Source organism: Bos javanicus, chromosome 18 (genome assembly GCF_032452875.1).
Source record: "Bos javanicus breed banteng chromosome 18, ARS-OSU_banteng_1.0, whole genome shotgun sequence".
Lineage (NCBI taxonomy): Eukaryota > Metazoa > Chordata > Mammalia > Artiodactyla > Bovidae > Bos > Bos javanicus.
The window spans coordinates 15,664,613-15,689,737 of record NC_083885.1 but is presented as its reverse complement, the minus strand read 5'-3'; the positions used below and the strand labels follow the sequence as shown (position 1 = coordinate 15,689,737).

General features: G+C 42.1%; 1 protein-coding gene and 1 long non-coding RNA gene across 2 annotated transcripts in view; one reads left to right on the top strand and one right to left on the bottom strand.

The window, feature by feature from the left end:
• Positions 1–17,203, top strand: part of NETO2 (neuropilin and tolloid like 2) — an 85,255-nt gene extending 68,052 nt beyond the window's left edge. The window contains exon 10 of the mRNA XM_061385928.1: positions 16,791–17,203. The gene's annotated coding sequence lies outside the window, so the exon portion shown is untranslated. The remainder of the gene's footprint in view (positions 1–16,790) is intronic.
• On the bottom strand, positions 61–23,968 carry LOC133229530 (uncharacterized). The gene is made up of 3 exons (XR_009730566.1): positions 23,574–23,968; positions 21,246–21,335; positions 61–336 (listed from the first exon to the last, which is right to left on the bottom strand). It is a non-coding gene; the product is annotated as an uncharacterized LOC133229530 (long non-coding RNA).
• Between the last annotated feature and the right edge of the window lie 1,157 nt (positions 23,969–25,125).

The window sequence follows — 25,125 nt, the reverse complement described above, 5'->3', positions numbered from 1 at the left end:
ATTTCCAAAATCTCTAAAAGTGGCAAAGAATCCTAATTTCCTTCCCAGGAAAAGTTGGCATTTCCTATCCAGTCACATCCAGACTAATCATAGTTATGATAAAAAATAAAATCATTATATTTTCAAGTGAATATTCAAGGGAAGAACGAAAAAAGACACGTTTAGTCTTAGCTTGCCTGCAGGTTCCAGGCTGCTGCCTCCAGTCACTGCAGTGACCGTGAGGTCTTTCGTAGTACAGTGGGCTGTCAGAACACGCTGTCTGTTGAGGGACAGGATGCGTCGGTAGTGGCCACAGCTTAGTGAGGATGGGGGTGTGGGTCTCATGAAAGGGGCACCCTGAGGAGAAAGCAAAGGAAGGCAAAACCTCTTGAGTTGTGCAGTCACACAGATCAAGGAGCCAAAGAAGAAGAAAAGAAGGGTAGTTATCACTGCAAATAGTCACAGAGCAATTTTAGTGTTATTTAGGATCAGGAAACAGCTTTTATCTAAAAGTTGTCTCACTCTCCAAGCTTTGTCATACTCTGTAACATCTGGTGCCTGCAGGTCACTGAGCTGGTACATTCCTTCTTGAAATATTTGGAGTATCTGCTGTTTGCTAGAAGGAATTTCCATCAAAAATCTCGATATTGAACCATGCTTTTCAAATCGTGTTCAATGCTTCCATTGATGACTTCATCTGGGATTTGTATTAAGCTTTGTATTAAGCCGTGTTTTGGAGAAGCGTTCACAGGTTTTGAACCCAAAAATAGTTTTGTCAGTCTGTTACGTGTCATGCCCCAAGGACAATTTAGCTCCGAAAATGTGCACAAGTACTCGCTGCAACTAACTCAAATGTATGGCCTCCGCCTTTCGCATTCATTGTCTGAAAGCAGCCTTGCATTCTCAATCAGTTTTTAATATTAAAAAAAACCTTGTGATAGGAGAAAAAACCTTCTAAGGTGGCTCGCATGGATCCTTGCTTCCCAGTATTCACAATCCTGTATCGTCCCCTCTCCTTGAACGGGAGCTGGAGCTAGTGACCTGCTTCTAATGAATAGAATATGGCAAAAGTGACATGTCTCTTCCGAGATTAGGTGACAGAAAGACTTTGTCTTCTGTCTTGCTTGCCTTCTATTTCTGTCATGCTTTCCTGCTCTGATGGAAGCCAGTTGCCGTGTTCTGAGATGCTCTGTGGAGAGGTCCATGTGACAGGAAACCGGGGTTTCCTGGCAACAGCAGAGTCCCCCAGTCTAACCACATGCAAAGAACTGAATCCTGCCAGCAACATGTGATGGGTCAGGAAGGGGATCCTCCCCTCACTAGAGCCTTGAGATGACCACAGACAACACTTTGATTATAGCTTGTGTGGGACCTTGATCCACACCCAAATTACTCAGAAACCCGAGATAAATAAGTCTTGTATTAAGCTGCTTAACTTAGAGGTAATTTGTTATGCAGCCATAGATAATACGAAGCTGGAAAAGACAGTGGCGGTTCCCAATTTTCACTCCTGGGGTAAAAGTATTGATGAAATCTAACATGATGTTTTATGTTTGTGTAAGAACTATCAGTGCAGTGGGCACATCTTAAACCTGGCATCATGGAATGAGGAGAGCTGGTGTTCCTCTTGCATGAGTACAAGTCAGCCATTTTAGCCTCCCAACCACCAGTAAAAAAACTTAGATCCATTCCCTCTCAAGTATGGCAGAAGATACTGCAATTTGATTCTGCATTTGAAATGTAAATAAAATTACATTAAACCCTAACTCTTGAATAGTGTCCCTTTTAAATCACTCATCAAGTCTCCTTTGAGTAAGGTGAATCTCTCTTAAAATGAATAAAGGATAAAATTCTATTCAACGTCTATATAGTAGTCCCATAATTTAATCAAAATCTTTCATATTTCCAATCATATTCACACTCAGTTTCCTAGACTGCAGAGTTAGTATCATTAGCCCACTTGCAAATGTGATCCTTGGGAAAACTGACTAAGAAAAGCAGTGGAGCCCCACTTTGAAACTTTGAAAAAAAGTTGGAGGGGACTGCACTAAGAAATAAATCTTTCATGTCCAGAGCCACCCTACAACCCAAATTGAGAAATATAACCAAAACATTTGGTTATATTTATTTCTCTATACAGAGATTTTTCTGTTGTGATGAAAAATAAACTGATTTCCTGGAAGAGAATACTCTTTTTTTTTTTTTCCCCACTCTGGTCAAAATGATGGAAAGGCCAGACCAACTCCACAAAGTTTTTTCTTTGTGAAATTGTTTTCACATCTGGCTGACAGCCAGCCACAGCTACCTGCTACAAAGATAAAATTGTATCTTTTATTGTATCTGTGTATAAATATTTCCTTTGAATTGGAAGCTGCTATTGCTGATTTTGTTTTGCCCAGTGGGTAGAATTATGTCCTAAATCCTTTTCTAATGTGAATGCGTCAGACCTTAGCCTCCAGAAATAGGGTAGTACCTGTTGCTTTGGAAGCTTGACGTTTTACCCTAATCTCTGCAAGAGAGGCACCAAATGAATCTAGTCTTCCCGTTTGCCATTCTTAATTGCTAGATGGCAGACACTGACTAGGCTTGAAGTTTTATGGCTTTTTCTGCAGGATTGGGAAAAGGGCCTACCTTTCTGCTAGGAGCCTGTGGTTTAAAGTAATCTACCACACACATGCTGTCCAAAAACTCCCCTCTCCTGCTATAGCTCCCTCCTTTCGTGAGGATACAGTGTTTGGTTTTATCTTCCCATTACCCACACTCACAGATTTTTTGAGGAAATACTACAACACCAAACCAGGTTCTCTGAAGAAACTCCCAAAGTTTGTCCATGAAAATGAGGGAACTTCTCTGATTGGTACAGATCAGTGCTAGGCTGAGAGGTGTACAGAGCGACTGCCTTTATCAAAAGCCACGTCTTAAAGGATATGCCAGGGAATGCTTCTATTATTTTATAAATATATAAATATATATTTTAATATTTACATATATTTTACACATGTAAATATATATGTAGTTTGTCATGCAACATGTATCATGTGTCAGCCATGTCACACAACATGTGAGGTCCTAGTTCCCCGACCAATTGAACCCACACCTCCTACATTGGAGGCAGAGTCTCAACCACTGGACTGCCAGGAGTGTCCCAATACTTCTGTTTCAGGCTGACACTTTCACCTCTCCACCCTAGAAAAACAGCTCGTTTCTCTTCCTCTCATCAGATAGGCAAAGAAAGCGCTTGCATACTTTTTAATTACAGGCAGACATAAACCTACAATTCTAGAGTATTGATTTGTTGGACCGTAATCTACACACTGAACTGCATTTGGCAGCATGCCGGGTGTGTCAAGTTGGAATTTAATGACAACGTCTCAGTAGCAGCCCCAGAATTTTGTACAATACCACTGTCGAATACTAATGTAACAGTAGCCAGAAAACAAGTAGAGAAAAAAGCTGCTTTCTCAAGTTACCTTTTTTTCTCTTTCTTGGATATGGAGCAACTGAAAGCAATTAACTATTTCATGGAAACTTCATCTCATAAAGAAACTTCAGTCAAAAGCAAACCGTGGTCATTGTTGCTATGTTCATGGAACTTTATCAATCAACCAAAGGCAAGTTCATTTTTGACACTTTAAAACATTAATTATACTGCCTACTTATGAAGTTTTTTCCTGAAGAAGTTATCAAGCAATTTTACCTTCTGAAAATACAGATGTCAGAAGTATTGTGAATGACATCACCATGTGATCACATTTCTGGTTCTCATCATTTTCAAAATGGAGTTCCATTTCCTTTTAATTAGAAAGAAGAGTAATAAAATCTAATTTTGAAAAAATGACCTTTCTTATCCTGAAGAATGGGATTTCTCAAACTCAATACTGTTAACGTTTTGGGCCACATGATCCGTCATTATAGGGGAACCACTCTGTGTGTTATAGGATGTTTAGCGGTGTCCCTGACCTAGGTTCCAATAACACCACCCCCATTTGTGACCATCAAAAGTGTCTCCAGGTATGCCCAAGTGTCCCCTGGAAAGAGGAGTCAAAATCAACACAGGTAAGAACCACTGCTATAAAGAGACTGAAGGGCTTTTAAAAAATAACTAAAAGCTGTTGAATTCTATGTTGAAGAAATACTTCACCTACTCAGCCATAAAAAAGAATTAAATTTTGCCATTTGCAATGATATGGATGAACCTATCAAACTCAATGGCACCCCACTCCAGTACTTTTGCCTAGAAAATCCCATGGACAGAGGAGCCTGGTAGGCTGCACTCCAGGGGGTCGCTAGAGTCGGACACGACTGAGCGACTTCACTTTCACTTTTCACTTTCCTGCATTGGAGAAGGAAATGGCAACCCACTCCAGTGTTCTTGCCTGGAGAATCCCAGAGATGGGGGAGCCTGGTGGGCTGCCTTCTATGGGGTCACACAGAGACTGAAGTGACTTAGCAGCAGCAGCAGCCATCAAACTCATCATTGGTATAGAAGGTATGATGCTTAGTGAAATAAGCCAGAGAAAGACAAGTACTCTATGTTATCACCTATATGTGGAATCTAAAAAGTAAAAATATAACAGAAACACGCTCCCAGATACAGAGAACAAACTAGTGGTTTCCAGTGGAGAGAGGGATAGGGAAGGGGCGTGACAGGTAAGGGATAAAGAGGTACAAACTACTATGTATAAAGTAAGCTCCGAGGATATGTTGTACAGTGCAGGGAATATAGCCAATATTTTATAATAACTTTAAGTGGAGTACAAAATTTAAAACTTTGAATCACTTTGTTGTACATGTGAAAGTAATATTGTAAATCAACTATGTTTCGATTAAGAAAAAGAAATGTTTCAGACTTCTGAAAAGAGGTGAAGAATAGTGAGCACCTACATGCCCAGAACACTGCTTAACACCCTCCCGGTTTTATTTCCTTCCTTCCTACCTCATCCCCCAGAGGTGCTGAACTGGGTGTTTATGCATACTGTGTATGTATTATACATATACTATGTATATTATTAGTTAGAAGTTGCATACTCAGGGGACTCCCTGGTGGTCCTGTGGTTAGGACTCCACACCGCCAATGCAGGGGCTGCGGGTGTGATCCCTGGTTGGGAACTAAGATCCCACACGCTGCACAATGCAGCACAGCCAAAGAAAAATAAATAGAGGAAGCTTAGTTGCTCAGTCATGTCTGCCTCTTTGTGATCCCATGGACAGTAGCCCACCAGGCTCCTCTGTTTATGGGATTCTCCAGGCTCCTCTGTTTATGGGATTCTCCAGGCAAGAATACCGGAATGAGTACCCATTTCCCATTGCATGGGAATCTTCCCAACCCAGGGATTAAACCTGGGTCTCCTTGCAATGCAGGCAAGTTCTTTACCATCTGAGCCCCCAGAGAAAGTGGTGAAATAAATAGCTAGGTAAATATTTAATAATAAATAAAAGCTTCCTGCTCTGGTCACTTCTTCAGTTCTTCATTGTCTTGTGAAGAATCTAATTAAAAACTTTTCTTTAAAAAGTTACATATTCTATTTCTCACTTTTGTGGTTAACATTCACACTTTCTCATGTGTATGTAAGTCTAAAATTATATTTCTACTGTCTTTCTGAAAAGAACAAGAGTCTGCCTTATCTGCATAACTCCTTTTCCATGTTGCATGTTATTTTATTTCTGTGCTGTTCTTTATGTCTCAAAAAAATGGTCCATAGTGACCAATTTTTATAGTGAACAGACTTCTCTCCATGCCTCCTGATTCATTTGCTCTTCATATCTTCTTGCATCCCAGACCTTACTACTGGAATCACTTCCCTTCTGCTTTCCTTTTGAAGTTATTTACTGACACTCTGCCTAGTAATCTGTCCGATTTTTACTTTTCTAAAAGAAAAATCAACTTCTTCCTCATGATTTGTATAATTTATCCAGGTATAAAATTGATATTGACAGTAATTTTCTCTCTGTGTTTATTTTGTGAGTATCTGGCTTCCTTTCTAAATCTAAATTCCTTTATCTATCAGTATAACCTGTCTTTTGCCTCTTACGTGAAGTAAAGTGAAAGTCACTCAGTCGTGTCTGACTCTTTGCAACCTCATGGACTATACAAGTCCATGGAATTCTCCAGGCCAGAATACTGGAGTGGTGGCCTTTCCCTTCTCCAGGGCATCTTCCTAACCCAGGGATCAAACCCAGGTCTCCCGCATTGCAGGTGGATTCTTTACCAGCTGAACCAGAAGGGAAGCCCTTTCCCTCTTAACTAATTTTATAATATTCTCCACTATTTTGCCATCACTGTGATGCATTATGTCTACATACGGATTCATTTTTGTATTATTTTTATAATATGTGGGCTTCTTGAATCTGAACATATATGTTTTTATCATTTATAGAAAATTCTTTGTCTCTTAATCTCTTAGTACTCCCAGTTCTTCATATTTTCCATATGCTACATATTCTATTTAGCCATATCTATCTTCCGTTTAACTCATGGTAGTTGGTTTTCTTGGGTTCCAATGAGTCCTTAACTTGATTATATTGCTTATTTCTAGAAATTCTATTTAGTTTTTTTCTAAATAGACCTGCTCCTTTTATGGTATCTTTTTCTTTTCCTTTGTTTTTATTCTCTTTTCTCTTTTTAACAATTTCATACATATTTTATATTCTGTATTCCACAGTTCCACTACCTAAATTTCTTGAGGGTTCTTGTTGCCTCTGTTGACTAATGCAAATAGTAGTTGGTTTGCTTGGGTGATTGTTAATTTTCTTTTTATTGTCAGTGCATCTACGAAAAGGCATTGTATCTAGGAATTTGATGAAGGCTGGTGTGAGGTATATTTCCTCCAAAAAAGATTTGCATTTTGCTTCTCTGAGATACTCCCAGAGTACTTTCAACCAGGATAAATTTAGATTAATTTTGCATATTGGGATTTTCAAAAAAATTATAAAATTCTTTTTTACTAAAATATAATTTACATTCAATAAAAAGCATATGATTTGTGTCTAGTTGGATGAGTTTTCATAAATATATGCACCCATATAGCCACCATTCCAGTCAATATATAAAACCTTTTTGTTAGGAATTTGCTGGTGGACCACTGGTTAAGACGTGGGCTTTCACTGCCAAGGGCTTCAGTTTGATCCCTGGTTGGGGAACTAAGATCCCACAAGCCACTCAGTGTGGCCAAAAATAAATAAAACCTTTGTTCTCATCCCAAAAGACTCCCTTGAGCCCTGTCTCCTAACCCCTGCTAACACTGATTTACTTTCTGTCACCATAGTGTTGATTCATATTTCCTAGAGTTTCATATAAATAGAATTGTGTGTTAAGTATTCTTGTGTGTGTACATTTTTTTAATTCAAAATAATGTTATTCCCATTCATCTATGTTGTTATATATATCTTGCTGCTGCTGCTGCTAAGTTGCTTCAGTCGTGTCCGACTCTGTGCAGCCCCATAGACAGCAGCCCACCAGGCTCCCCCGTCCCTGGGATTCTCCAGGCAAGAACACTGGAGTCCTACCAGGCTCCTCCGTCCATGGGATTCTCCAGGCAAGAGTACTGGAGTGGGGTGCCATTGCCTTCTTGGTGAATACTTTTTATTACTTAGTAGTATTCCAGAGTTGACTATGCCCCAATTCATTTATTCTTTTTTTGATGAATGTATTGATTTCAATTTTTGGCCATTATGAAGAATGCCTCTGTATACATTCATGCACAAATCTTTCTGTGGATGTATATGTTTATGTCTCGGTCAGTGTCAAAGGGAGTTTCCAGGATGACACTAGTGGTAAAAAACAAAAAAACCTGCCTGCCAATGCAAGAGATGTAAGAGATGGGTTCGATCCCTGGGTCAGGAAGGTCCCCTGAAGGAGGAAATGGCAACCCACTCCAGTAGTCTTGCCTAGAGAATCCCATGGACAGAGGAGCCTGGCAGGTTGCTGTCCATAGGGTTGCAAAGAGTCGGACATGACTGAAGAAACAAACACAGTATCAAAGGATAGGATTGCTAGATCATATGTAAGTTCACATTGAACATTTAAAGAAATTGGCAAACTGTTTTCCTAAAATTGCTGCACCATTTTACAACCTCACCAACAATATATGAGTGTTCCATCTGCTGTACATGCACATGAACACTATAATGATTAGCCATTTTAATTTTAACCATGTTAATGGGGATGATATCACACTGTTTTAATTGGTATCTCCCTAATGACAATTGATGTTTGCATCTTTACAAACACTTGCATATCTTCTTTAGTCAGCTTTTATATAAATATTTTGCCAATATTTTAATTAGATAGTTTTATTATATGTAATATATATGTATACACACAAACATACATATATCCCAAATATAAGTCCTAAGTCAGATGCATGTATTATAAAATTTTCTGGGTTTTATTCTTTTTTTCTATAAGTATTTTAAACAGAATAGTTCATATTCTGTGTTCATGGATCCCGTTATCTAAACTTTCAGTTGATTGCTGCTGCTCAATAGAAATGCAGTTGATTTTTGTGTACTAACTTTGTAACAATCTTGTAAAACTCATCCTAGTGGTATTTTATAGATTCCTCTTGATTTTTTATGTATACAAACATAACATCTGTGAGTAAAAGCAATTCTAGATCATGTCATTTTATCTTTTTCCTGCCTTATTACACTGGCTAGGACCATCAGTAAGATTGAAATAGAAATGGTGAGACTGGATATCCTGTTAATGGTTTTCATCTTAGGAAGAAAGCATTCAGTCTTTATCAGCATTTAATTTTATTTAGATATACATTTTTCATAGATGCCTTTTATCAAGTTGAGGAAATTCCTTTTATACCTAGTTTGCTATGAGATTTCGCATACATAGGTGTTGAATTTTATTAAGTATTTTCTCAGCATCTATTGAGATGATCATGTTTCTCCTCTTTTTATATGATAAATGACATTGCTTGATTTTTCAAATGTTAAACCAACTTTGCATTCCTGGGACATGTTTACTTGGTTACAATATATTATACTTTGCACATACAGCTAGATTTAATTTCTAATACTTGTTAAGAAGTTTTTGCATCTGTATTTATGAGGAATGTTTGTTTTAAGCCTCATGATATGAGTTGGGAAGTAATTTACTTTCTTCTGCATGTTCTAATTACATGTTAGTGTAATTAGAATTAGTGTTGCTGCTGCTGCTGCTGCTGCTAAGTCGCTTCAGTCGTGTCCAACTCTGTGCGACTCCATAGACGGCAGCCCACGAGGCTCCGCCATCCCTGGGATTCTCCAGGCAAGAACACTGGAGTGGGTTGCCATTTCCTTCTCCAGTGCATGAAAGTGAAAAGTGAAAGTGAAGTCACTCAGTCGTGTCAGACTGGTAGCGACCCCATGGACTGCAGCCCACCAGGCTCCTCCATCCATGGGATTTTCCAGGCAAGAGTACTAGAGTGGAGTGCCATTGCCTTCTCCGGAATTAGTGTTATTCATCCTTAAATGTTTGATAGACTTCACTAGTGGAGCCATCCTGCCTGATGTTTTATTTGTTTAAGGATTTTTAATGGGAAATTTATTTTTTTAATTGAGATAAGGTTATTTAATTTCTTGTTTCTTCTTAAGTCAGCTCTAGAATTCAAGGAATTTAAGTATTTAGGTTGTTGATTTTTTTGGCATAACATTTTCTTATTATTCTTTAAATATCTGTAGAATCTGCTGGGATGTCTCTTCCTTCCTTCTTGATAATAGTAATTTGCATCTTTTCTCCTTTGTTTTAATCAGTCCAGTTAAAGGTTTACAACTTTCTTCATGTTTACCAAGGCCCAGCCTTTGGTTTATTTTATTTTCTCTCTCATTTGTCCATTTTCTAATTTCATTGATTTCTATTTCTGTACTCTTGTTTTCTTCTTTCTATTTAATTTGGGTTTATTTTGTTATCTTTCTAGTTTCTTAAGGTGGAAGATTAGATCATTGATTTTAGACTTTTCTATTATTAGTGATGTTTCTACTACTGATTTCCAATTTAATTCTTCTGTGGTTAAAAAACACATCTTGTATGATCTCTGTCATTTTAATTTTTAAAAACTCACTTTATGGCCCAGCATAGGTCTCTCTTGGTAAACATTTCATGTGAAATTTAAAAGGATATATGTTCTGTAGTTGTGGGTATATTCTAAATCTTAAAAGCAATCAGAAAAAGAGGCTGATTATATATACACATATGTGTAATGGTCTAAACAAATAATTAGATGGTTATAATCTTCATTACATCATATCTATTGCTTTTCAGTCATTATTAAGATAGGTGTTTTGAAATCTCAAATTGTAACCTAAGACTTACCTATTGCCCCGTTCACTTCTGTCTGGTTTTGCTTCATGTATTTTGAAGTTCCCTTGTAAGTGTACTCATTTAAGATTGTCTTCTTGTTGAATTATTATAAAGCTCTCCACTTTGTGCCTGACAACATAACCACTGTTGTCCTCTACATTGTAACCCTGGCAGTGTAGACCATTTACATACAATGTAATTTTTTGTGGTTAAGTTTTAATTTACCATCTTGCTAATTTCCTGTGTGGCCCATCTGTCCCATATCCTCTTTATTATTTTTCTCTTTTTCTGATTTCAGTGGAAGTCAGAAATAGATTTAAGGGACTAGATCTGGTAGACAGAGTGCCTGATGAACTATCGACAGAGGTTCCTGACATTCTACAGAAGACAGGGATCAAGACCATCCCCAAGAAAAAGAAATGCAAAAAGGCAAAACAGCTGTCTGAGGAGGCCTTACAAATAGCTGTGAAAAGAGAAGCGAAAAGCAAGGAGAAAAGGCAAGATATACCTATTTGAATGCAGAGTTCCAAAGAATAGCAAGAAGAGAGAAAAAAGCCTTCCTCAGTGATCAGTGCAAAGAAATAGAGGAAAATAATAGAATGGGGAAGACTAGAGATCTCTTCAAGAAAATTAGAGATACCAAGGGAACATTTCATGCAAAGATGGGCTCAATAAGGACAGAAATGGTATGGACCTAACAGAAGCAGAAGATATTGAGAAGAGGTGGCAAGAATACACAGAAGAACTGTACAAAAAAGATCTTCATGACCCAGATAATCACGATGGTGTGATCACTCACCTAGAGCCAGGCATCCTGGAATGTGAAGTCAAGTGGGCCTTAGAAAGCATCACTACAAAAAAAGCTAGTGGAGGTGATGGAATTCCAGTTGAGCTATTTCAAACCCTAAAAGATGATGCCGTGAAAGTGCTGCACTCAATATGTCAGCAAATTTGGAAAACTCAGCAGTGGCCACAGGACTGGAAAAGGTCAGTTTTCATTCCAATCCCAAAGAAAGGCAATGCCAAAGAATGCTCAAACTACCTCACAGTTGCACTCATCTCACATGCTAGTAAAGTAATGCTCAAAATTCTCCAAGCCAGGATTCAGCAATACATGAACCATGAATTTCCAGATGTTCGAGCTGGTTTTAAAAAAGGCAGAGGAACCAGAGATCAAATTGCCAACATCTGCTGTATCATGGAAAAAGCAAGAGAGTTCCAGAAAAACATCTATTTCTGCTTTATTGACTATGCCAAAGCCTTTGACTGTGTGGATCACAATAAACTGTGGAAAATTCTGAAAGAGATGGGAATACCAGACCACCTGACCTGCCTCTTGAGAAACCTGTGTGCAGCTCCAGAAGCAACAGTTAGAACTGGACATGGAACAACAGACTGGTTCCAAATAGGAAAAGGAGTACGTCAAAGCTGTATATTGTCACCCTGCTTATTTAACTTCTGTACAGAGTACATCATGAGAAACGCTGGGTTGGAAGAAGCACAAGCTGGATTCAAGATTTCCAGAATTATCAATAACCTTAGATATGCAAATGACACCACCCTTATGGCAGAAAGTGAAGAAGAACTAAAGAGCCACTTGAAAGTGAAAGAGGAGAGTGAAAAAGTTGGCTTAAAGCTCAACATTCAGAAAACGAAGATCATGGCATCTGGTCCCATCACTTCATGGCAAATAGATGAGGAAACAGTGGAAACAGTGTCAGACTTTACTTTTGGGGGCTCCAAAATCACTGCAGATGGTGATTGCAGCCATGAAATTAGAAGACACTTACTCCTTGGAAGGAAAGTTATGACCAACCTAGACAGCATATTAAAAAGCAGAGCCATTACTTTGTCAACAAAGGTCCGTCTAGACAAGGCTATGGTTTTTCCAGTGGTCATGTATGAATGTGAAAGTTGGACTATAAAGAAAGCTGCTGCTGTTGCTGTTAAGTCGCTTCAGTCGTGTCCGACTCTGTGCGATTCCATAGATGGCAGCCCACCAGACTCCCCCATCCCTGGGATTCTCCAGGCAAGAACTCTGGAGTGGGTTGCCATTTCCTTCTCCAATGCATGAAAGTGAAAAGTGAAAGTGAAGTCACTCAGTTGTGTTCGACTCTTAGCAACCCCATGGACTGCAGCCCACCAGGCTCCTCCATCCATGGGATTTTCCAGGCAAGAGTACTGGAGTGGGGTGCCATTGCCTTCTCCGAAAGAAAGCTGAGCACCAAACAATTGATGCTTTTGAACTGTGGTGTTGGAGAAGACTCTTGAGAGTCAATTGGACTGCAAGGAGATCAGTCCTGGGTGTTCATTGGAAGGAATGATGCTAAAGCTGAAACTCCAATACTTTGGCCACCTGATGCGAAGAGCTGACTCATTTGAAAAGACCCTGATGCTGGGAGGGATTGAAGGCAGGAGAAGGGGACAACAGATGATGAGATGGTTGGATGGCATCACCGATTCAATGAACATGGGTTTGGGTGGACTCCGGTAGTTGGTGATGGACAGGGAGGCCTGGCATGCTGCGGTTCATGGGGTCGCAAAGAGTCAGACATGACTGAGTGACTGAACTGAACTTATTTCTTTTGTTTTAGGTTTTTCCCCACCATTATTCCTTTTTTATCTTGACCCTGCCTGCCAATGCAAGAGATGTAAAAGATGCAGGTTCGATCCCTGGGTAGGGAAGATCCCCTGGAGGAGGACATGGCAACCCACTCCAGTATTCTTGCCTAGAGAATCCCATAGACAGAAGAGCCTGGTGGGCTACAGCCATAGGGTCGCAAAGAGTCGGACGCAACCAAAGTGACTTAACACACACACAATACCTTATTAGCTATTACAGCTTTGCCATTTTTTAATGGCTTGCTCTAAGGTTTACAATATACATTGTTAATTTATACAGTCTATCTTCAAATAATTTTATTTCATTTCAGACCTAATGTCAACCTGACACCAGAAGCATTTATTTCCCCATTTCATCTTGTCTACTCTTATTATTATACATTTTATCTCAGTAAGGCCCACAATACATTATTATTACTTCAGCTTAATCAATCATGTTTTTAAAATTTTTTTCAGAAAGGGAAATCTCTTGTATTTACCCACACATTTGCTATCTCCTACACTCTTTCTTCCTTTTTAAAGATCCAAATGTCTGTCTAATATCATTTTTCATCTGCCTGAAGAATTTCCTATGCCATTCATACTACATCTCATAGCATTTACTTGTCTAAAAATCAGTATTTTGGAAAATAAGTTTGCTGGCTATGTAATAATTCTAAGTTGACTGATTCTCCTTGTCTTTTAGCATTTTAAAGATGGATTATTATTGTCTTCTGGCTTGTATTGTTTCTGACAGGAAGTCTGTGGTCATTCAGTATTTCTGTATATAATGATCCTCTTTTTTCTGACTACTTTTAAGATTTTTCTACTTTTCACTTAATCTGCATTCTGGTGGAGTCCACAACCTCTGCTGACCCTGTGGATCTCTAGAGAGGCCCAGCAAAGCATCAGTTGGAAGTCTTGGTTACTTTTGTGTTTAAATATGACTAACTGACTTGGTCTGTAGTAAACTTGTCACAGTATCATTTACATTTGCAAATGCCAATAAATCAAGCCAAAAGGCTGGGCACTGCACATTATTGTTTATCTATGTGAATATTCAAAAAACCTACTTCCCTATATTAAAGAAACACAGAATCTGACAATTATTAAAGTAGTAAACAGACATTTTATTAGGAACTGTTACAATAGAGGAAAAGAGACTTCAGTGTAGAACTGGGCTCAACTCCAAATACAGCACGATATAGTGGTGATTTGTAACTATGGAGTAGGTTGAGGCTCAGTGGATGAAAAATTACTAAAACATCAAGGAGAAGGCCTAGTTAAACAGACTTAAACAGGATTCTTTGTGAGGGCAGGGTAAGGTGATAAGACATCATCTGGAAAATGGTGCAGATGTGAGGAATTTGATCAGAGATTGAGAGTGATCAGATATCAAGGATGGAAGGTTTTCTCTAAACTAGCTCAGAATGATTCTTGAGACAAGCAGGTGATGCAGACCTGACAAGGACAGATGCCAAGTTGGGGCCTAGAGATCTTAGAGGAGACTGAATAAAATTTAGTCAAGGAGGGAACCTCTGTCATTAACAATAGCAAATACACATCTCAAGTATACACAGAACTTTTTCCAGAATAGACCACTTACTAGGCCACAAAACAACTCCTAACCAATTAAAGAGGCTTGAAATCATGCAAACAATCTTTTCTAACCACAATACAATGAAACTAAAAATCAATAGCTGGAAAATCTACAGAAATGTACAGATTAAACAACACACTGTTAAACAACCAAAGGGTCAAAGAAGAAATCACAAGAGAAATTATAAAATGTCTTGAGACAAACGAAAATGAGAGTACAACCTACTAAAATGTATGAGATGCAACGGAAGCAGTGCTAAGACGGAAGTTTATAGCTATAAAAGCTTACATTGAAAAGGATCTCAGATCAACTACCTAACTTTACACCTCAAGAAGCTAGAAAAAGAAGAACAAACTAAACCCAAAGGTAGCAGAGAGAAAATAATAATAAAGATTAGAGCAAAGGTAAATGAAATAGAGGGTAGGAAAAAATCTTTTATTTCTTCTTACAAATTTTGTGAAACTAAAAACCTTAAATTGGTCACCCTCTCTCAGCCTTTCTGTCCTAGAAAATTCACACCACAAGTATATTAGCTCTGTTTGCTCAACTTGATGATGAAATACTAGACAAACCCCAGAATCTATTAAACTGCCCTTGAGCCCCTTACTCCTTGTTTTTTCTGTGATGTTCATAGGACACACTGCTCTTTTCTACTAGTACTGTACTGAGAACTCAAATAAAAGGGCACATGTAAGAAATAACAAATCCCAGATTTATCAGCACTGAAAGGAACTAAGCCAGAAGGCTTCTTGTAGTGCTCTGGGCAGTTTTTGGAAGGAGGAGGAGAAGGACAACCTGATCAGAAGGTAGGCAGACTTTCCGAACAATAGGAAGACTTGAATCACAGAGGGATTCCTGAAGCTGGCAATGAACAAGGAGCCTGCTTTGTGTTTGAGTAACTGTGAGCAGCCCTCTTCTTGTAGCTCCTCCAGGCAGGAAGGACTGCACAAGCCTCCTTGGAAGGTCTCACTCACCCAGGCATGTTTTTTAAAAAATTCTGTGATGATAAAGGGAGTAGAATGTGGGTGCCACATTATTAATTCTGATTGCTCAGAATATGCTTATATACTTTCATACACATCCAGAATCTAGGATCTCACACCATCACACCTTTTCATAGTGCTGAGCTGGAGATGAAAGGGAATAGAGCAAGTGCCAAGGAAGCCAGAAGAGATGAAAGGATTCATTTCTTCAAATAACTCCAAAGACTTGAGAGACTCAAATTCCGCTTGATGGAGTGAATGCTGCAGATCACATCAGCAATCAATAAGACAGAGTGTATCTCCAGAGAGCTTTGAATAGGAAAACAATGAGCCCTAGCCCCGCAAAGTTGGGGCTTCTTTGATCTTGGTCATTATGTTGGGAGTGCTACCCCACTGGGGAGACTGTTCCTTCTCAACCAACAGAATGGGCAAAGTTTTACAATTGATCACACAACCACCTTCACACCTTTACAAAGAAAGCAATTGTATTAGTCAGGACTCTGACTTGGATATAACACAGCCTGATATAAATCAGTTAAGTAAAAAATGGAAATTTATATGACTCACATGGATGGGAAGAATATAGGAAAACGTGCACAATACAGAAGTTCTGCAGGAACCTGGCTTCAGAGGCAGCAACCTGGGACCTGACACTTCCGTCTCTACACACAGCTGCTTCCCAGTGTTAATCTCATTCTCTCTTCCTGTAAGCAGGCTTCCTGCATATGGCAAGTACATGCTTACATTCTCTCAGCACCTTTGTTTCAAAGGTAAAAATGTCCCAGGAAGGAATGTCATGGGCTGATTATTGTACCACTTCCTGAAGCCAGTGGGTCAGCATATTCTAATGGGCTCGGTCTTGGTCACTTGCCTGCCTCGTGGTGTGCATGGACACCCTCACCTGGAGGAGGAGGAGACTTTCCTAAAGGAAAAGGGTGTGTGGGTGCTTTTACTGGGAGAGCAGAGCAGACATACTGAGTGGCTGTGGTACAACATGATGCTCTATCTGCTCTTGGGTGCTTTTTGTCTTTTATCTTCCCCACACTTCCCACACAAATGGCATTAAATAATGTCCTGGATGCTTCATTTACTACTTAGGGCATGCGGTTGGTAAAAAAAATTATTCCCAAGACAAATGGATGGTAACCCAGAAGCCCAGAATTGAGATGAGAAGTTGCCTAAGGAAATTCAGGGAAAGGGTTGAGAGAGAGGCATGGAAAAAGCATAAGATCAGGGCAAACTTTAATATTTATTGAGCACTTACTAAGATTTATTAAGTGCTTACTCTGTTATAAACTTTACTCTGCCTTTTCTTCACACCTCTATTTCACAGGTGATATAACTGAAGCTTAAAGAGGTTAATCAACATTCAGAGGCCACACAGCTCCTACCTGACTGTGTAAGGGGTTCCAGAGCCCATTCTCTCAATCAGTTTTCCACATTGCCTCTCAGGTGAACTAGATGTCAAAAAGACTGGAGGTTAAGCAACGAATGGGTGGGTTATTGGAGTGGGTGCTTTTTACTTTCATATATTTTCTAGATTTCTTTTCATGAGTGTATATTACTTCCATAATTAAAAGCACCTTGTGCAGAAAACAGTGGCACTTGGGCTATGGCTGTGAATCTGCTCTGAACTCACTTCCAAACCCTGACAAACTTTCTTTCCCTAGCTCTGGGCCTCAGTCCTAGATCATATCTGTGGCTGCTGACAGCTCAGATTTCCTGGGATCTTTGTCTGACCTCCACTCCCAGGCTTCCCTGGTGGCTCAGATGGTAAAGAATCTGCCTGCAATTCAGGAGACTCAGGTTTGATCCCTGGGTCGGGAAGAGTCCCTGGTGAAGGAAAGGGCAACCTACTCCAGTATTCTTGTCTGGAGAATCCCATGGACTGAAAAGCCTGGTGGGCTGCAGTCCATGGGGTTGCAAAGAGTCAGGTACAACTGAGAAACTAACACTTCCCAGGCAAGCAAGGGGACCAGTTTCTGGAACTAAGTTAGGTGAAAAGACTGGATCCATGGATGCAGAATCCAAAACAGAAAGGAACCAGATCAGATGGTCCAGGAAGCCAACAAGTTCCAGGCACAGAGTCCAAGGCATGGGACGAGGACAACCACCTGGGGTGAAGGAAGGGCTGACAGAGACCAGGTGAGACAGCCCAGCTGACGCAGGAGAGGCTGCCACTCAGCCAAGCTGAGGCAGAGAGCTCCAGCATCATGGACACTGCCCTGCCTCCATCTGCACCCTTTCCTCTGGGGAACTACCCCTTGCCCACTGCACACAGTGTCAATAGGGCCTGTCCCTCCCGAGCAGAGTGTTAGAAGGACTGAGGACAGATGAAGCGCATGCTTGCTCATGGGGACACGTCACTGTTTCTGATGTCACAGCCCCAGAGCTGTGCTCCTTCCCATCTGACCCAAAGACTGCTTCTTCCACTTTTCCCTCAGTTTGCTTAAGTTCGCCAAAGTCAGTCTCTCTTGCTTGTAACCAAAGAACCCTAATAGATACAACTCTGTTTGAATAATATAATTTTGCTCTGACAAATTAATAATCACTTAGTCCCACTGAGTGCCACGATCTGTGCTGAGCACTGCCACACGTGCAGTCGCTTCAGTCTTGTCTGACTCTTTGAGACCCTATGCACTGTAGCCTGTCAGGCTCCCCTGTCCATGGGATTCTCCAGGCAAGAATACGAGTGGGTTACCATGCCCTCCTCCAGGGGATCTTCCCTACCAGGGATTGAACCCATGTCTCTTAAGTCTCCTGCATTGGCGGGTTCTTTACCACTAGCGCCACCTGGGAAGCCCCAACACCCTTCTACCGAGGTCCGAGCCAGTGCCCAGGATCCCACAGGACCTCGTGTGTCCTCGTGGTGTCCCCTTGAATGTGAAACAGCCACATTCGGGTGTCAGTTAGTGACAGCATCGGTGAATGGTGCTGCAGGATTCGTGGTCGCTGAAGATGTAACTCCAGAACCAAAGACAGTTTCAGTCACTCAGAGCTTTGTGTGGATTTTTATTTAAAGTGAAAATGAGAGAAAAAGCTCTGACCTAGATATCAGAAGGGGACAGGAGAGCACCTGCCTCACTAGTTTAAGCGGGGCTTGTATACTTCTCAACTGGCTGCTGAGAATAGATAAAAAGAATACCTCAAGGTTGTAAGAGTTCCAGCAGAACTTTCCCAAGGCATGCGTCCTGAGATAACTTTGGCACAAGATTAGCCAGGGAGAACAGTTCCGGCAACGTCCCTCGGCTAGATATACTGTTGCCGTGTAATCAGGGATCTGAGGCTTGAGAAATAGGTTCCCAGTCAAGATTTGTTACAATTATAATCATTAACACAGAGCCCAAGAAAAGCATTTCCATGAGTAAGACATTGTGCTGTGTGATTATTAGTTCTGCCACCTAAAGAAAGGCCAGTTCTTGGACAAAATACATTGTTGCACAAGGCTTAAAGGAAAGCATGAGCGAACATGTTCCCCTCCTCCTTAAAGGGGCCTAAGCTTTCACTCAGGATGTCCAAGACAGCTGGAGATAGGACTGTGGGCCCGGCAGAGGAGACACTTCCTGGGGCGGTGCCTTAAGGTGTTAGAGAAGTTCAGCTGAGTCTTGAAGAAATCTTCATCCCAGCACCTAGCAAACAAGATGGAGGTGGGAAAATTTTGCCGATTGATTGATGATTGCTCCCAGGGCTGGCCCACAAAAACAGAAATTTCTCCTCACCTGAGCCAGCCAGTCTCCAAGCAGCCCTGGCCAAAGAAAGGGGTGAGGTGCCCAGACTGAGAGGGTGGAACTCGAGCTTGAGAGGCCGCCCCGGCACTGGAACTCAATTTAGAGTTCCTTCCTCTGGCCTGATTTTAACCTCCATTAGCCAATTTGTCTCCCGTTTCCACCTCTCTTCCCTCAGACTTTTCTCCTTATGCAGATGCTGATCCTGCCTCCTCCTGACTCCCTGGCAGAGAGACCCAGCCCTAGGCCCTCCCCGAGTCCTTTCCTTAAGGTTGGTGCCAGCTCACCTGAGCCCGCCAGGTGGGCCTTGGGCCACAAAGAGGGGAGTTCTGAGGAAGTCATTAGTCTTCCACAGGGAACATTTAAATGTAATCTTCCCTTAAAACGTGTCTTACTGAGAAAACTGGTTCAGACTGAAAGTAATGTGACCAAATGGAAAAAACTTTTTTAAAAAACAAAGGTTACAAAAATATCAGAACTGATAGTTGCACAATGACACTCAAGAGGGGTGGGAAATTCAATTTTAGATGTAACTCAAAGTAATACTCACACGTTTCCCCCCATGCCAGCACAGCACTGGAAAGTGAAAATGTCACATGGCTGGTGGCCATAAACAGACTCTGGGTGCCCTGAACCAACAGCCAGCCCAGCATATCCACCAGCAGGTCAGCCCCATCTGGTGCCCAGTGGTCGTCTCCCATCAAATGATCCCATTTTTTTAAGCCAGTATCATTTCAGTCTGAGGCTGAAACAGCCAGTGGAGGAAGGGACACTATTGAGATTTTAATCTCACTCACTGGGGGTAAGGAGGAGTTGGCCCCCTTCTCCAAGGCACTGCCCTCTTGGACCAGAGGGAGGCTCACCTTTATCTCTACCATAGGCCTTTATGAATTATCTTAATAATCATTCATTACATAAGCAAAACATGTGAGTTTTAGCAAATGAAAATGTTGACAAGCAAAAGTGTCCAACCACTTGTCCAACCAAGCACATGTCCAACCACTCTGAGATTACCACTCTAGCTCTTTAGTGTGTAGCCTTCCAGATTTTTTTCCATGTACGGAAAAACTACAACAAACCTAGACAGCATATTAAAAAGTGGAGACATTACTTTGCCGACAAAGGTCTGTCTAGTCAAAACTATGGTTTTTCCAGTAGTCATGTATGGATGTGAGAGTTGAACCATAAAGAAGCCTGAGCACCGAAGGACTGATGCTTTTGAACTGTGGTGTTGGAGAAGACTCTGGAGAGTTCCTTGTACTGCAAGAAGATCAAACCAGTCCATCCTAAAGGAAATCAATCCTGAATATCCATTGGAAGAATTGATGCTGAAGCTGAAGCTCCAATCCTTTGGCCACCTAATGCGAAGAGCTGACTGACTAGAAGACCCTGACGCTGGGAAAGATTGAAGGTGGGGGGAGAAGGGGACGACAGGACAAGATCATTAGATGGCATCACCCATTCAATGGACATGAGTTTGAGTAGGCTCCGGGAGATGGTGAAGGACAGGGAAGCCTGGCATGCCACAGTCCATGGGGTCGCAAAGAGTCGGACACGAGTGAGCAACTGAACAAAAACAACAGCAGATTTGTACATGAATTGTTTTTACCGAAGTGAAGTCACATTTCACATTGATTCTTTCTCTCAACTTTTGTTTTGAAAAACTTTCAAACCTTTAGTAACTTGAAAAACTAATATAACAAGGATCTGTAAGAATTTCATCTAGAGTCATAAGTTGGCACCATTTTGCTACATTTGTTTTGTCTCTGTCTCCCATACCGATATCCAGATGTAGATAATGTATGCCTCTATATACAGATATCTAGTTAGTGAGATCTATATAGATAAATATAGCAATGCAGATATATAAATACATGTTAACCGTATGGAGTAAGTTGCACACAGCACAACCCTTCCCCCCTAAATACCTTAGCATTTCTCCTAAGAACAAGGATAGTCAGCTACACCACTGCCATACAATTACCACACTCACAAAATTTAACACTAATATAATACTATTAACTAATATATAGCCCATAGTTCCCTAATCACCCAATACTGACCTTTATAGTTAGTCACAGGTTGAGTTCTTTAGAAACCATACATATCGAGATGGAGTTTGGGGCACAAGATGCTTATCAGGCATCTTACACCTGTGAAAGGGAGCAGGCAGAAGCAGGATCAGGCAGAGGAAGAAGTTGAACTTCACAGTCCTGGCAAAGCCTCTTTCTACTCTACGGGGAAACTCTGGAAGGAGAACTGCCCAACAGCGTGTCCTGTATGGAGCCAGTCACTCCACAGGGCTGCCCTGGGAAGGGCCTGGCCTGGGGGCAGGAAGCTCTCTCGATGGAGCAGCTCCAAGGTGCCAGCTGCTGGCCACCCTCTGTGGTTGGGGAGCACACCTCCTGATCTCCTAGAGATGGACCTGTGATTCCCTTTAAAGTCTGGATCCAGTCAAAGGTCACTTATTGCACTAACTTGTCACGTCTCTTGTGTCCTTCACTGTAACACTTCCTCCACTATTTTTGTCCTTTAGGATATTAACACTCTGAATGGCCCAGTCAGTTGTGTTGTAGAATGTCCTTCAATCTGGATTTGCCTGCTACAGAGTTTCCCAACCTCCTTTGTTCAGCCAGCAGTCTCCTTTTCATTTTAATAAATTTCATGTCGTGTAACAGCCAAACTGATCAGCCGATTCATCCAACTGGTATCCAATCCTGGACCACAAACTGCATCTGGTAGTAACGGTCCTTAGGTCTCTTTCCATCTAGCACAGTAGTCTTTTCATGTGAGTAAACCTCGCGGAGAGACCAGACTGCATGGCCTGCAGACCCCGTCCTCTGAGCTGTCTGACTGCTTCCGTGTGGATGCTCTACCCTCTGACTTCCAGTGATCAACCCATTGGGCTATCATAGGTGGTGATGTGGACTTTGTGAAATACATATTATTAATACCTGATCAACGTGCACTCTGAATCTTGAACCAGGGGTCTCTCACCAAGCTGCCAGTGCTCACCGTCCCCTCTCCTGTTTTTACAGCTCCCTGTCCTCTTTCAGTATTTACAGACACTGATGTGCCCAGTCACACCCAAGCTCCCAGTAGGGAGCAGCAGAGTAGGTGTCAGGGAGGAGGGCAGCCGTGTTCCCACCCTGAGTCTGTCCTCACCGTTGTGTGTGACTCAGGTAACACCCCTGACCTCTCCTCTCATGGAACACACAAATACTCCTTGCCCAGATTAAGCCAACTTTCAGAGAAGGTCACACAACAGCCTGCTCCTGCCACCCCTGCCCAGCTCGCCCTCCCTCCAGTGACTGGCAGGCCTGAGCTCAAACGGCAGGAACAGAAAAAAGGCTTCAGACCCCCAAGGCTGAGCTCCAGGAGCCTCAGCTGGAACCTGCCACCGGCAGACTGACTTGCGGTCAGGCCAGGCCACCTTAGATTAGAAGAGGCCCCTCCAAGTTCAGAGGAAGCAACCCGCACACGCCAAGGATCCCACACAGACCAGGTGTGAAATGACTGAGAGGAAGCCGCAGTGTCGAGCTCTGGGGCCCAGGGGAAGTCCATTCCTCTCTCTCCCCAGAGTTTTAGGGGGTGGGGAGACTTGAAATGAGGAGCTACTGAAGTCTCATAACCGGGATTCCCGTGGTTAAATAGTGTGAATATTTTCCCTGGTGGAACAGCCCTTTGCAGGTTTGCCGACCAGAGGCCCTGTGGCCTGGTCAGATCTGTTCGTTTAGCCAGTAGCGGGTTGCTGCTTCCATGGGAGCATTAGTGCCATGTACCTCCTCTCCAGTGGGCCACAAACACCACCACTCTCTATTTTCTCAGTTCAGTCCTGTGCTCAAGTTCACTCCCTGCCCAGTCCCTGGAGGAACTGAGATTGCAATCCCAGAGGCAGGCGCTGCTCATTTTAACATGTCCTCCAGGCAGCAGGTGCTGGCCCCAGGCTGAGAATGGAGACTCCGGCCCCCAGAAGGGGACTGCTGCTCAGGACTGCAGCCTGAGTGCCCTCAGCTGTCTGCACCACCTGTGGTCTCATTCCTGGAGATTCATCCTTGAGGTTAAGTGCTGATTCCCTCAAGAATGGAGGAGACCTATTTCCTCACTAACAGTGTGGTATAAATTGGTTCATCAAATATCAGGAGAGAAAAAGGAAGGACACTGGCATCTATTAAGAGTTTGCTCTGTGCCAGGTACTGGGTATACCATCCCAGTTAGCTTCCCTGACACTGTAAGATAGATGTTATCACACTGTACAAACTGGAAAACCAAGACAAATTCGCTTCCCCTGAATTGCACAGACAGTAAAAACACAGCCAGTTTTGAACTCTGATCTACACGAGAAGCTGTGCTCCTTCCTCTCCCCATACCATGCCGCCCTGAGCACCTACCGTGTGCTGGACACAGAGCGAGACACAGCCTCTGTCCTCAGCCAGTTCCCAGCCTGGCAAGAGGAGTGTTAGCTTGTGAGTGTGGCCTGCACTCTGCCCTTTCTCCTTCACCCGAAACTCAAGCCAAGGTTTTTCAAAGACTGGCAGCTACCATTGGCAGGACATGAGGTGATTTTAGGTGAAACATAACATGAACTATTTTGTTTCAGAAGCTACATATTCAGTATAAAAATATAGGTACTTCATAAATACATGTTTTCCAGACATTGCTGCAGATGAGGCCCCAGGGGTTGGCCCTGTGAGGTCCATGTAAGGCCAGAGACAGGAGAGGAAATTGCTGCTTGTAAATCAGTGGGACACTGTGCCCCTTCCGGACAGCGGGTCCTCACCATCTCCTCCAGGCACCTGCCCCTCCCGAGGTTGCTGAAAACAAGACTTCCTCTTCAAGTCCAGGACCCCTGCGGCTCACTGCGGGCCACATCTGGTGACCTCTCTCCCGGACTTGTTCCCCAGCCTGTTTCAGCTCAGGGAGTTGGTTTGGGAGGGCAGCCAGGTCTCTCGGGCACTGCTTCAGACCCAGCACAGCCAAGGGGGGAGTGACAGTGCAGGAAGGACTCGCCACTGCCCTTTGCCCAGCTTAGAAGGAGTCACTGAGAATTTACCACTCCCAGTCCTGGGACCCTAGTCATCAAACATGTGTGCACACACATGCATGCAACACGCATGCACACACATGTACATATGCACTCCAGCCCTGCCATCATCACTCTTTAGCAACCACAATACAACTAGGACAGCATTCTGGGAATTCAAGACTCCTTGGAAAGGGAAATAGCTATAAATGATTGAGAGCAGTTCTCTTGATAAGAACTCATCAGGAGGCAGAGATGTCAGTTAATTAAAAGAATAAATTGGGGTCTTCTCTGGGCCAGGGCATCACCACCAAGCCAAACCAGTGCCCCACAAACTGTGTGATTCCCAGAGCCCTTTGCAGACACTTCCTTTCCGGAAGGAAGGGAGAGCTGTGCTCCCATTGCCAGGGTTAAGGAGAGGAGAGAATAAAAGAGACAGTCAGAAGGACAGAAAGACAAGGCAGAGAGAGATGCTTCTTAAAAATTCAGCTCAGAGGAGAGGCCATGTAATCAGACTAAGAAGGGCTGACATTTCTCAAGCACTTGCCTTACAGCCCCCAGGTCCTGTTCTAAGCCCTATAGCCATATTATCTCATGTAACCTTCACAACCACCCTGTGGGTTGGTTCTGGTATTTTCCATTCTCTATTTTACAAACAAAGTAACTGAGACTCAGATGGGATAAATTATTTGCCACAGGTCCTACTGGTGAGAAGTAGAGGGAAGGTCTACTTTCTGTGGAGACTTTGGAAACTCTAAAAAGGGCCTAACCATGTTGTTTTGTTTGAAATTGCAGCATTAAAAAGCCCCATTCTTTAAGACCAAACTCGTCAAAAATATCTTACTAAATTACAAACAAGAAGGCTGAGTGCCGAAGAATTGATGCTTTTGAACTGTGGTGTTAGAGAAGACTCCTGAGAG